Source organism: Podarcis gaigeae (assembly GCF_964106915.1).
Source record: "Podarcis gaigeae genome assembly, chromosome: 1".
Taxonomy (NCBI): Eukaryota; Metazoa; Chordata; class Lepidosauria; order Squamata; family Lacertidae; genus Podarcis; species Podarcis gaigeae.
Genome location: NC_139678.1, coordinates 91,446,242 through 91,458,284, shown reverse-complemented (window position 1 = coordinate 91,458,284; position 12,043 = coordinate 91,446,242). Strand labels below are relative to the sequence as shown.

The window sequence follows — 12,043 nt, the reverse complement described above, 5'->3', positions numbered from 1 at the left end:
AATGAGACCACTGAACCATAAAATGAAAGCAATAAACAATGTACTGCAGTCACACAGTCAATCAATCAGTAGGTGAAGTGGGTTCCGCACAGTCACAAAAACGCAAAATAGCAAAAACTGACAGACCTCAAAGTAACACTCAAAACGGAAGTGTGGCACTCAAATAGAAAACATAACATTCAAAACGGATGCGTAACATGCAAAACAGAAGTGTGGCACTCAAAACAGAGCACGTTCAGCTTCCGAAAAAAGTTCGCATACCAGAAAACTTACTTCCGGGTTTGCAGTGTTTGGGTTCCAAGTTGTTTGAGTACCAAGGAGTTTGAGAACCAAGGTACCACTGTATTAGGTTACTGGTAGGAATGGCTTAAATGTGTGCATTTTACCAGAAGTGTTGAGAGATATGTGAACTATGAATGATGGAGAGTACTGATGATTGATTATGGATAAGGTGCCAGGTGAAAACATTTCTATATAACCAGGTCTTTGGCTGATTAAACATCCTATGTATGGCCTTTTAAATGTGTTTGTGGTAGAGTGGTTATTTTGTATTTTGTGTTCTCATTTTCTATTTTTATGTTGTGAACCGCCCTGTGATCTTCGGATGAATTATGGTATACAAATTTAATCAATAAGTTGGCTCTCTTTTTCTCTCTTTTCCTTCTGGGTGGTTTTGTTGTGTATGTAAAGCTCTGTGTTCACTTACAATAGATAAAATTGAATAAAACATCAAATAAAATCCCACAGTAACCACACCTGACCAACTTATTTAGGCTTCATAAACACTTTGGGAAAACACTACTGTGATTTTTAGAACAAAGTTGTCCCCCATTCCTCAAAACAGTGGCAATTCTTTTGCTCCACAGCCTGCTGCAAATCGATGTATTTCCAGTGAAGACTCCCTGCATCTCCCTTGCAGTCTCCTAAATCAGCTCCTTGTGTTTAAAAGGAAAATAAAAACTTTTTTTCTGCGGTAGGCTGTATGCTACACAAGTCCTAAAAGAGCACATTCCTCTCAAAAATGAAGGCAGTAAATAAGGCCTATTCCCCCTTACAATCTTAAAAAGACCCTACAAGATTACTCTTCAGAATCTAAAATAAGGCAGTCGATATGTGGGCAGAGGAAGAGGGACTTGCTCTGGAAGACCTCCAGTGAATCCAGAAGTTTTATTTTCTGCATCAGGAAGCTCATAATTTATACTGAAGAGGCAGGAGACCTTTCAAAAGTGGTATCAACACTCTTGAAGCTTTCCCCCCTCGGGGCTCTCATTTCTCTTGCTCTCTCATTTTGCCTCCTTGTTTTTTTCCCAAAAGTTGCTTCCACAACAAGGCCCTTTATCATGGCTGAGGGGCTGCTTTTCCAGGATCAGCTGGAAGTGGAATTAAAACAACAGTGTGTCTACACACACATACACCAATTTCAATTGAACTGAAAAGCATTTCAGAACTGTTTAACATATTGTAATCTGAGTGGTCAACAAAAATTCAATGTAAAAACAATAAATTTGTATTGTAAAAACAGATTTAAAAAAGAGGAATTCAGGAATAACAAGGTCTAGACTTACAGACCTGGAAAAGCCTGGGCAATAAGATAAAAACTTACAAAATGTCTGCAACAACAGGTGGATGACTTTTGAATATACAGGCGCATCCCCACTTGCATATGATCAGGGCACATGCTCCCAATGACACGAAAACAGTGCCAAAAGGGGGCAGGGCAGGGCCAGAATGGGTGTAGAATGGGGCAGAGTGGGGGTGGAACAGGGGAGTCCCCACTTGCACACATCCTGGAATGGAACCCCCACATAAGTGGGGATTCCCCCGTTTATAATTTTATCCTATCCTTCGTCAAAGAAGTCAAAGACGTGCGGGGCAATAAACAACAAAAACTAATTTTGATCTATCTCCTGGCATACTGCAAAGCCTCAAGGCAGATTACAACAGTTAAATACAAGCCATGGATAAAAATAACAATTAAAAAGCCATAAAAGCAGTAATAATAATAATAATAATAATAATAATAATAATAATAATAATAATATAATATACCCATAAACTAGTAAAACCTCACATGAACACAGTTAAAAGTATCATTGTTGTATAAACTTTTGTTAAATGCTACTTTTATCTCAGGCCAAAATCATTGGTCCTAGTGGGAACACAATTGGGGAGTTCAGATAGGAGAAAAGGCTTGGGAAAAGGTTCACTGTGGATCTCTTTCAGCTCAAATCAGGGAATTCTCCCTGCACTGTGAAATTAAGGGAAGTGTGAATATCAAAGAGTGGCTGTATTTTGGTTCACATATTATTTTGGAAAATGTGGACTCAGTAGGTTTTGCCTTTAAATGCAAACTGAAATGAATTTCTCTGCTATCCCTTATTATAGATAATGGGGATGGATAATTTTTTGGTCTCTCTTTTCACTTCTTTGCTTGCTGTACGATCCGTTAGCCTTTGTGCTGTTTAGAGGAAATAGAGAATAATATTCAGTCACTGGGAAAGCACAGCAGCTCTTTTGCTTCCTGTTGTAAAACAGCAAAAGTAGTCTTGTCTCTATTTTAGCATGAAGAGAAGAAAAATAGCCTTGCTAATCCCCCATTTATCAAGGAAGACTGAAGGGCAATCATTGAACAAGCTTTGGGATAGCCTTTCCATACTGTATTTTTTGTCTATATTGCAAGTGGTATAATTACAAAAATTGGTGCGGACACACACACATATATATATTTGCATTATTGTCACAGTTAGGAAATATTTCAAGCCATCAGAAAAGACACTTTCAGCTCTTTACTGGGGAGATTATTGCAATTCTTAATTTTAGTTTCAATTTAGGTCCACTTTTCAGAGATTCCCCATCACTGCCCTCAGATCACCTGCTGCCATGGAGCCATGTAGCTGCCACAGAATAAACAACAACAAAATCTAAATAACTTTCAGGAACTACAATATAGCTATCCATTCTGACCTAGATGGTCACTTACTGATTCATTTGCTTTTAAAATAAAAATCGATTTTCACTTTCCATTATAAAATAATTCCTAAACAGGGTACAGTACCAATAAAACTCAATGAAATCATAGTCGGCCAACATATAAACTATGAAAAACTGATGTCGGTACATACACAACCAAACAACTATTTACAAAGTGCAACAACACAGATTCAACCGGAAGCCTGAGTGAGTAAGTAGCTGTTTGCACAGCACCCTACACTTGTAAGACTTGCCGCCAACTGTAGAGAGAGATTTGTCCACAAACAGGGTGCATGTATCAAGAACGTTTCTTGAGTTACCACATATCAAATATATCAGACCTTAAAATCCCAACTTGTATCTAAGAGAGAAAGTGTATAATTTTGGATCCGTTCCATTTACTTTAGAGGAACTATTACAGTGGTACCTCGGATTACATACGCTTCAGGTTACATACGCTTCAGGTTACAGACTCCACTAACCCAGAAATAGTGCTTCAGGTTAAGAGCTTTGCAGAACAGAAATCGTGCTCCGGTGGCGCAGCGGCAGCAGGAGGCCCCATTAGCTAAAGTGGTGCTTCAGGTTAAGAACAGTTTCAGGTTAAGAACTGTTATGTAGTGAAGTTTCACCCTGGGCCAGCAGGGGGATACTGTATATAGTTTTCACTCAGGTCTGTAGATAGTTTTCACTCAGGTCCGCGTCAGTTATTTTAGACGGGAAACTCTGGGCTGTTGTTGCTACAATGTTGACAGCCGGCTGCCTATAAAAGTAGGCCGGCTGAGCTGTTTGCACTCAGTTCTATTCCAGCTTACAAAATAAAGAGCTACTTGGAGAAATCGCTGTGCCGTCTGTTATGTCAACCCACTACTTAACAAGAACAGACCTCCGGAACGAATTAAGTACTTAACCCGAGGTACCACTGTATTGAGCAACCAGGATAAGTCTGTCAAGAGCCACTTGAGGCACAGAGTCAGTATTGCTAGGAATACCAGTTGCTGGGGACCACAAGTAAGAGAGTGTTATTGTGCCCATGCCCTACTTGTGTACTTCCCAGAGGGCATCTGATCCCCCAGGATGTTGGACTTGATTGTCCCTTTGTTTGATCCAGCAGCATGGGCATAGTCAAGGGGGGCAGGGAGGGGCAGCTGCCCTCCACCTAAAAAACTAACTGAGGTTCTGTCTCCACCCAACAAAAATCCTGGCTAGGCCCATGTCCAGCAACTCTGTTTTGTCCCTGTGTTGTGTGGTCTTGGCTAAAAGATTCCAGTTCAAATGGACCTAAGTGTCCCTTGCCTCCTTTGTCTCTTGCCTGGTTCTCATCAAGCAATGAAATATGCCTTGTTGTGGGTTGCATTCCTGAATCCAACACTTAAAACAATTACATCTACAATTATTAAAGTAATTCAAATGAATAGCTACTTTGTAATGTAATTATTTGCTACAAATGAACATAAATGATTTCAATATATTAAACATTTGTTCGAGCAGCTGTTGAAATCTGTCTTCATTAAAAGTGCCTGTGGGCTAGGCAAACCCCTGGCAGATGCCTATTTATCAACACTCCCCACTTTACAATTCTGAGTTTTAATTTCTTTCACCGGTGCCAATTCTTCGTTTTCTTCCCTCGGCCCTATACTAGGTACTAGAGGCGGACATGTTGATTCAGAAGTCTATTGCATTCTTTAAAGAGCTGTACATATGATGTAACTATGCTGGAATGGCTTTATTCATTTGAATGGAACCATTGCAGAGTGCATGGCTTATATAGCCTCTAAATGCAAAAACTTACCTGTGGGCCGAAATAAGAACAAGTTGCAGAAAATGTAGATGTATGCTTAGTTTTTAAGAATATTTTAATTGAGAAATATGGTGGTTTATTTGACAATTTGGCGGCTGAAGAGGAATCAGAAATGGGGCAGGGATTAAGTTAGTTGGAACATGGAAGCAGAAACACAGGACTGTGGAAAGGAGCAGCAGAGAGTGGAAAATATAGACATTATTTCCATGAGTTAATGGTCCATAACCCTTCCAGAGTTTAGATTTTCATACTTTTTGACAGTAACAGACAGATTCTGCCACACCAGGGGTGCAGAACCTGTGTCCCTCCTCTACATTTGGACTCTAAATGCCATCAGCCCCAGCCAACATGGCCATTGGTTAGACATGATGGGAACTGTAGTCCAGCAACATCTGAAGCAACACAGATTTCCCATCCCTTTGCTACAAGTCCACTCACCTTATTTGGTGGGTGGCATTGTGGCTGGGCCCTGGGCCCCATGGTGGTCCGGCCAGGGGATGGAGACTTGCGCCCTCCTCGCTACCAGTTGCCCATGCCAGTGGCACTGGGCAGGGCCCCACTGACCAATCAACGCTGACAGGGGGTGTGACCACAGGGAATTTAAACCACGGCGCAGCGGGGAGACTGTCCTCTCGGGCCGTTTGCTGGATCTCCCACCCACCAGCCCTCTTTTTCTGGTTTGCTGCAATACAACCTTCCTATGAACAAATGTTGGTCACCATATTTTGGGATGGGGTGGAAATTCTTCCACTTGGCAATTGGCTCCAGCCATTTGGTTTTCGCCTACCTCGTAACAATGCCACATCTTTGAGAGATAGTCTGGCTTTACCAGATACCTAAGCCAAACTGCTTGCATCTGTAACCAATAAGGTATTTGAACTCAGAAACCAAAATTCACTTTTTCGTGTGTTTTATTTATCCACTGGGGAACTGCGGGTCATGGGGCCTTGGCACGCAAGAACAGATTCAACACTGACAAGCATTAACTAGGGCTGTGGAGGTTCCTAGAACCATTTCCTTTACAGAATAATTTTGTGCAGAGGAGGAAAAGTTCTTCTGGCAGAAACCCTGTTGTGTTAAGTAGCATTTTAATAGGTAAATAATGGTTATTATGGTACAGGAATGAAAAGAAGGAATCTCTAAAGACTTTGGTTTGGGGGAGAAGAGATACAGGGACCATTAAATGTCTCTGTATAATCTAAGTAACAACTCATTTAAATATTATGTCTTAGCTGTGTGCTGCTTCTTTTATGTTGTTTAACTTTACACCCTCTATATTCATGCAGATGTAAATTTAGCATCTGGATGGAGCTAAGGAAACATAAAAGTATCAAACCACATCTAATTCCCATCCGTCCAGGTTTATGCTATAAATAAATTATGCCGCAGACCTCTAAGAGAGAGAGGATGAACAGCCTGCATCAATGCATAAAGAAGTAGCTTGTAAGAATTGAGTGCAATGTGTAAATATTAGCTTCTTTTCTAAATGCAAAAATGTCTAAAGGATGTCCAGAAATTCATCAACTTTGGGGGCAGGCCACTTGCATATATATTTATCAGCATTTAGATATTTGTGGAAATGCTGGTTCAGCCAAAAACCTCACAACTTCTTTCAAGTCATCAGACTTAGTATATCTGTTAGCATTTTCATGGAAGGAGGAACTAAAGTCGATAGCAAAGGTTGGAGCAATGATTCCCAGGCAAGAGCACATTCCTTTTCGTAAAAACCCAACTATCTGTGTCCAAATTAATTAGAAGGTGTTGCAATGGGCAGGCTAATAGTTTTGGATTTTTCTCCTTGGAGCCTAGTTAGGTTGTCACCTGTCAGAGAATGGTAGCAATTCAAGTGGACTGAAAGGGCAATTCACCTTTCTTTATGGAATTACATGGAATTTACTGGGAAAGCAAAGCACTAAGTACATTTGATTGTATGACTCCCCAGGAGTGGCTCGCTGCAACAGGTTGGTTTTCCCTGAGCTGCAAAGTGATTTTGAGGATTACCTGATGTTGTAGCAGAGCCAACACTGTCTGTGCTTGAAGGAGCCGTGTGTATGTTTAGCCTGGAAAAAGAGGAGACAGAGGAGATATGATAGCCATCTTCAAATATCTAAAGGGCTGTCACATGGAAGATGGCTTCAAATTAGAAGAAAAGATTTCAACTAAACATCAGGAATAACTTTCTGACAGTAAAAGCTATTTGACAATGGAACGGTCTCCTGGGTCCTGGTTGCTTCAGCTGTGGATCATCCTGGCTCAGATTGGATCTTCTTTATGGGCTTCTCACAGGGATCTGAATGGCCACTGTGAGAACAGAATGATGGACTAAATGGGTCATTGGCTTGATCCAGCAGGCCCTTCTTATATTCTGAACTAACTAAGTCTCATTCTGATCTAGGGTGGGTGGTCCTGGGATAAAAAGAGTTGTAGAATTTCACCAACTAGCTTTAATTGCTAGTTATTGTTGCATTCCAGAGGTTATTTTGTTACAGCATTTGGGAATGGTACAATGTGCCTTTGCAATATTAATGTTTTAATTGATTGTTTTATAGGATACTTTAATCTGTATTTTAACAATGCAGTTCAAATCAAATCAAAACTTTATTAGCAAAGCCAACAGGCCACAGCTATACAAAAATTAAAAATAGAGATAAGGATAAAAGGGAGAGAAGAACAAGCAAAAGGAGGTCCGTCAGATGAACAAGTCTGTCACTCAGATGGTGGCCCTCAATTTCATAGCTCTTTCAATGTACCTCGCGACCTTCTCTGTTATCTGACTATCCGTATCAGATAAGAGGAAATACAGTGTGATGTCTGGTGAACGGCCGGGGTTGGAGAGAATGAGTGGAGTAATAATCTCATTCCTTAGGTCTTTGTAAAGGGGGCAGGATAGGAAGACGTGGGACACTGTTTCCGTGTTACCATCTCCACATGGGCAGAGTCGTTTTTCAAATGGAGTCTTTTGGTAGCGACCTTCGAGTACGGCAGAAGGGAGAACATCCCATCTAGCCAATGTAAAGGCACGTCTGTATTTTGGGATGGTTAATTTAAACAAATATGAAGCTGGAGAGTCAAAATGAGAAGGGGGAAGGTAGGTATACCATGGGCACAGTTTCTTTAAGATAGTCAGGTTGTTTTGCCGTTCAATGTCTTTCAGGCGCTGGCCTATTAGACTCTTTGCTTTAATGAGGCCCATTGATAGTAGGGACTGTGAATGCAGACCGCATGTAAGAAGTTTTTGATGCACAGTTTTGAACCACTTGCTTTTGTGGGGGTCTTGCATTACTAGAGGCAGTAGACCAGGTGGATTTAGATTAAGACGAAGCCAGTAGTTGAATGTTCTTTGCCAGGTCTGAGTTTCTACAGATGGAAGGCAGGCCTCGAGTCGTAATGCTGCGTTTGGAACACAGGAGGGGACGCCGAATATCTGCCTTAGGAATTTAGACTGAACAGTTTCAAGACTGGAGCAGTGGTTCCCCGTCCAGATTTGTGCCCCATACAGTAACTGCGCCAGAGGTTTTGCTTGAAAAACTTCAAAGGCTGCTGGGATGTATCTGCCCCCCTTCGTATAAAAGAAGCGAGACAGCATCTTGATACTTTGAGCTGCTTTTTCTTTGGCACATTTTTGATGGACATCCCAGGACCCGGTCGACTGGAAAACGATACCCAGATATTTGAAGGCTTTAACCTGTTCAATTGTCTGGTTATCCATCCTCCAGCTGTACTGTCTGTGTTTCCTTGCAAAAACCATAATTTTGGTTTTCTGATAGTTTATTACCAGTTGCTCTCTCCTGCAGTATGCTGAAAATTCACCTATGAGCCTATTTAAGCCTATTCTTGTTCGAGATAGGAGTATCGCATCATCAGCATACAAAAGTACTGATATTGATTTGTCAGCCAGTTTGGGGGCGTGGAAGTCCGGAGATGACAAACAATTAACCATATCATTGATGTAAAAGTTGAATAAAACTGGGGCCAAGATGCAACCTTGCTTGACCCCCTTACAGACAGGAACTGGTCCTATAAGATGGCCATTTGACGAAGTTCTTACATGCAGCACCGTGTCTTTATATAAACAGCTGATCAGAAATAATAGTCTTTTGTCTATACTTGATGTGCTCAATTTATCCCAGAGTCTTGCACGTGGAATTGAATCGAAAGCAGCCTTTAGATCGATAAAGGCTGCATATAGCACCCCACGGGGTTTTTTGGCATATTTGTCAATTAAATAGGCTAGGGTGAAGCAATGGTCTATGGTGGACCTGCCTTGCCTGAAACCCGCTTGCTCTTCCGCTAGAATAGCTTCAGTTTCGAGCCAGCTAGTTAGCTTAATATAAAGATGTTTGGCATATAGTTTGCTGGGTATAGGCAGAAGACTGATTGGTCTATAACTCGCCGGGTCTGACATAGGTCCTTTTTTATAGATTGGAATAACTATTGCCTCAGTCCAACCATCTGGGAGTAAACCCGTTGAGTCGATCCAAGAAAATAAAGACGCCAGCAGGGGGGCCCACCAGCCAATGTTGGACTTCAGAAGTTCGGCAGGGATGTAGTCATTCCCTGGGGCCTTGTTGTTCTTTAATTGTGCGATTAAGTTCTCAACTTCCTTTACAGTTACTGGTGGCCAATGAGGTAGGTCCTCCAATTGAATACATAATTTGTAGTGTTGGGCTTCCTGGTCATAGAACAAAGATTGAAAATGGCGCAACCACTCCATTGGTTCCACTGTACAGATGGAATTAGTACGCTCCTGGTCCAGTAGACCAGATATGGTTCGCCAAAAGCAAGTAGTATCTTTCTCGTGCGATGCCTTAACCAGACTGTGCCATGCGGCTCTTTCAGCTTCCAGTTTCTTTCTCCTTAGTAATTGTTTGTAAGACCTTCTCAGATAAATATAAGCATTAAGTAGGAGGGCAGTCCCTGATTTCCTATATCTCTGGTAGGCTGTTCTCATTTGTCTCCTTGTTTGCCTGCACTCCAGGTCAAACCAGCTAGCTCCGTCCTTTGCCCTCTTTGTAGCGGCGCTATGTATCACTGTTGTTAAATGGGATTTCAATCTGTTGTTAAATGGGATTTCAATGCAGTTCAATTGGTTTTATGATTTGCAAACCACTTAGAAGAACATTAAGTGGTAGATGAATAAATAATACGGATATGGATAAAAATCTGAATAAATAAATACATAGATTGTTTATTACTACTAGGGCTGTGCACCAGATCCAACCAATCTCAGAACCTGAACTGAATTGGGCCAATTTGCTTAGATTTGGTTGAGGCAGCCTTGGATCACTTCAGGTTGGATTGGGTCAACCCAGGGCTGTCAAAGAGGGTTAAATCCTGATTAAACAGGTGGCCAGAGGAGAAGAATAAGGGTTTTAAACCCTGATTAAACATATGATTGGAAGGGAGAGGCACATGTCACGACTGTACAAGGCTCTAAATAAATTTTGGACTCTGCCCAGACCATCCAGGTTGGATTGGAGCCACTACAAATCGCCATATTTACTCCTGAATTGGATTACATAGATCTTATAAGATAAGCTGCTGGCTGTGAATGCCCTCTCTGCAATAAAGCATTTAGTCCAAGGATGGGGAATCTCAGGCCCAGGGATGGAATGAGGCTTCCAGGCCTGTCTACCTTGTCCTTGGGGCTCTCCACATACCACACCCCTACCTCCCCACCACCTGCTTCACACCTTGAGTGTTTTTGCCTTGCTAGACAGTGTCTGTGGACTCTCTGATAATGCCTCTTGCTTGTCTGGATGGGAGAGGAGTGTGAGAGTTGTTAGGAGACCCCTATTCCCCTCATGGAGCAGCCATTTCCAGATTGGCCGGACAACCAATCCCTCTTCCCAGGGAACTCTGGAAAAGTAGCTCTGTGAGGGGAATAAGGATCTCCTAATAACGGGGTGCAGGTGGCACTGTGGTCTAAACCACAGAGCCTAGGATTTGCCTATCAGAAGGTCGGCAGTTCGAATCCCCGCGACAGGGTGAGCTCCCGTTGCTCAGTCCCTGCTCCTCCCAACCTAGCAGTTCCAAAGCACGTCAAAGTGCCAGTAGATAAATAGGTACCGCTCCGGCGGGAAGGTAAACGGCGTTTCTGTGTGCTGCTCTGGTTCACCAGAAGCGGCTTAGTCATGCTGGCCACATGACTCAGAAGCTGTACGCCGGCTCCCTCGGCCAATAAAGCATTTGGTCACGACTGGACCAAATGGTCAGGGGTACCTTTACCTTTACACAACTCTCAGCATCTTTAGCAAATTACAGTCCCCAGGATTCTTTGGGGAAAGTGGTATGATACTACTTTAAATGTATAGTGCAGATGTGGCCTTACCCATGCTCTTCCCCCACCCACCCACCCACCACCTCCCACTTCACTGTGTTTCTTTGCTATGGAAGTCTCCTCCATTGAGCATGCTGTCACAGCTCTGATTTTAAGTGCTGGTAAAAGGTCACTGAAATAAGTCCACCCATAACCAAGCGAGCTAAAGGATATAGCCATTAAAACCAATCATCAAATCACTCCTAGTCCACCCCTGACCCAGCAAGGGGAGCTGCTGATTTATAGTCGTTTCTGAAATGCTGTGTTATTTTGTGATAGGTGTATATATCATGTTTTTGCTAGTTGTTCCTCTGATGTCAGCAATCCACTTGCAAATCTCACTTTCCAAAGGTTTATTACCTGCTCATAAAAATATTCTTTATGCCACAATGAAATTTGGCAGCCGTGCTAGTGAATTGTATAATTTCTTTTTCAGAATAAACAATTATACAGCCAAGCATTCAGATGAAGCCGATTTCTAACACAGACCAATTTCTTTTATCCATTAAATTCAAAGGCAAACTCTTTAATGTATGAGAGCGTGTGTGCAGTTATCAAACTGTAGCATTCAAAAAAGGATGCCATTGTTCAAGCTGTTTGTTTTTGCTTTATGAGAAAGGATGGTAGTGGCTGTCAAATCATTTTTATAGTATAATAGCAATGTCTAGCCTCAGTTGTGTTTAAGTGTTGACTGAAGGTCGGCAGGTACAAATCTTCAGAAACTACTAAAATGGCATCTTCTGCCTAATTATTAAAAACTAAAGCAGAGGAGGGCAAGCTTTTTCTGTTGAGAGCTACATTCCCTCAAAGATAATTAGGGGACTGTATACTAGTGATAGGGGACGCGGGTGGCACTGTGGGTTAAACCACAGACCCTAGGGTCCGCGGTTCGAATCCCCATGACGGGGTGAGCTCCCGTTGCTCGGTCCCTGCTCCTGCCAACCTAGCAGTTCGAA

General features: G+C 42.1%; 1 long non-coding RNA gene across 2 annotated transcripts in view; it reads right to left on the bottom strand.

The window, feature by feature from the left end:
• Window positions 1–826: 826 nt before the first annotated feature.
• Window positions 827–12,043, bottom strand: part of LOC310825600 — a 30,534-nt gene continuing 19,317 nt past the window's right edge. Inside the window, exons 2-3 of one of the 2 annotated variants that reach the window (XR_014555368.1) lie at window positions 6,770–6,828; window positions 827–935 (exon numbers count right to left, since the gene is read on the bottom strand). This is a non-coding gene — a long non-coding RNA (uncharacterized lncRNA). Of the gene's footprint in view, window positions 936–2,155; window positions 2,459–6,769; window positions 6,829–12,043 lie in introns of those variants that run through there. The other variant, XR_014555369.1, reaches the window with a different exon arrangement.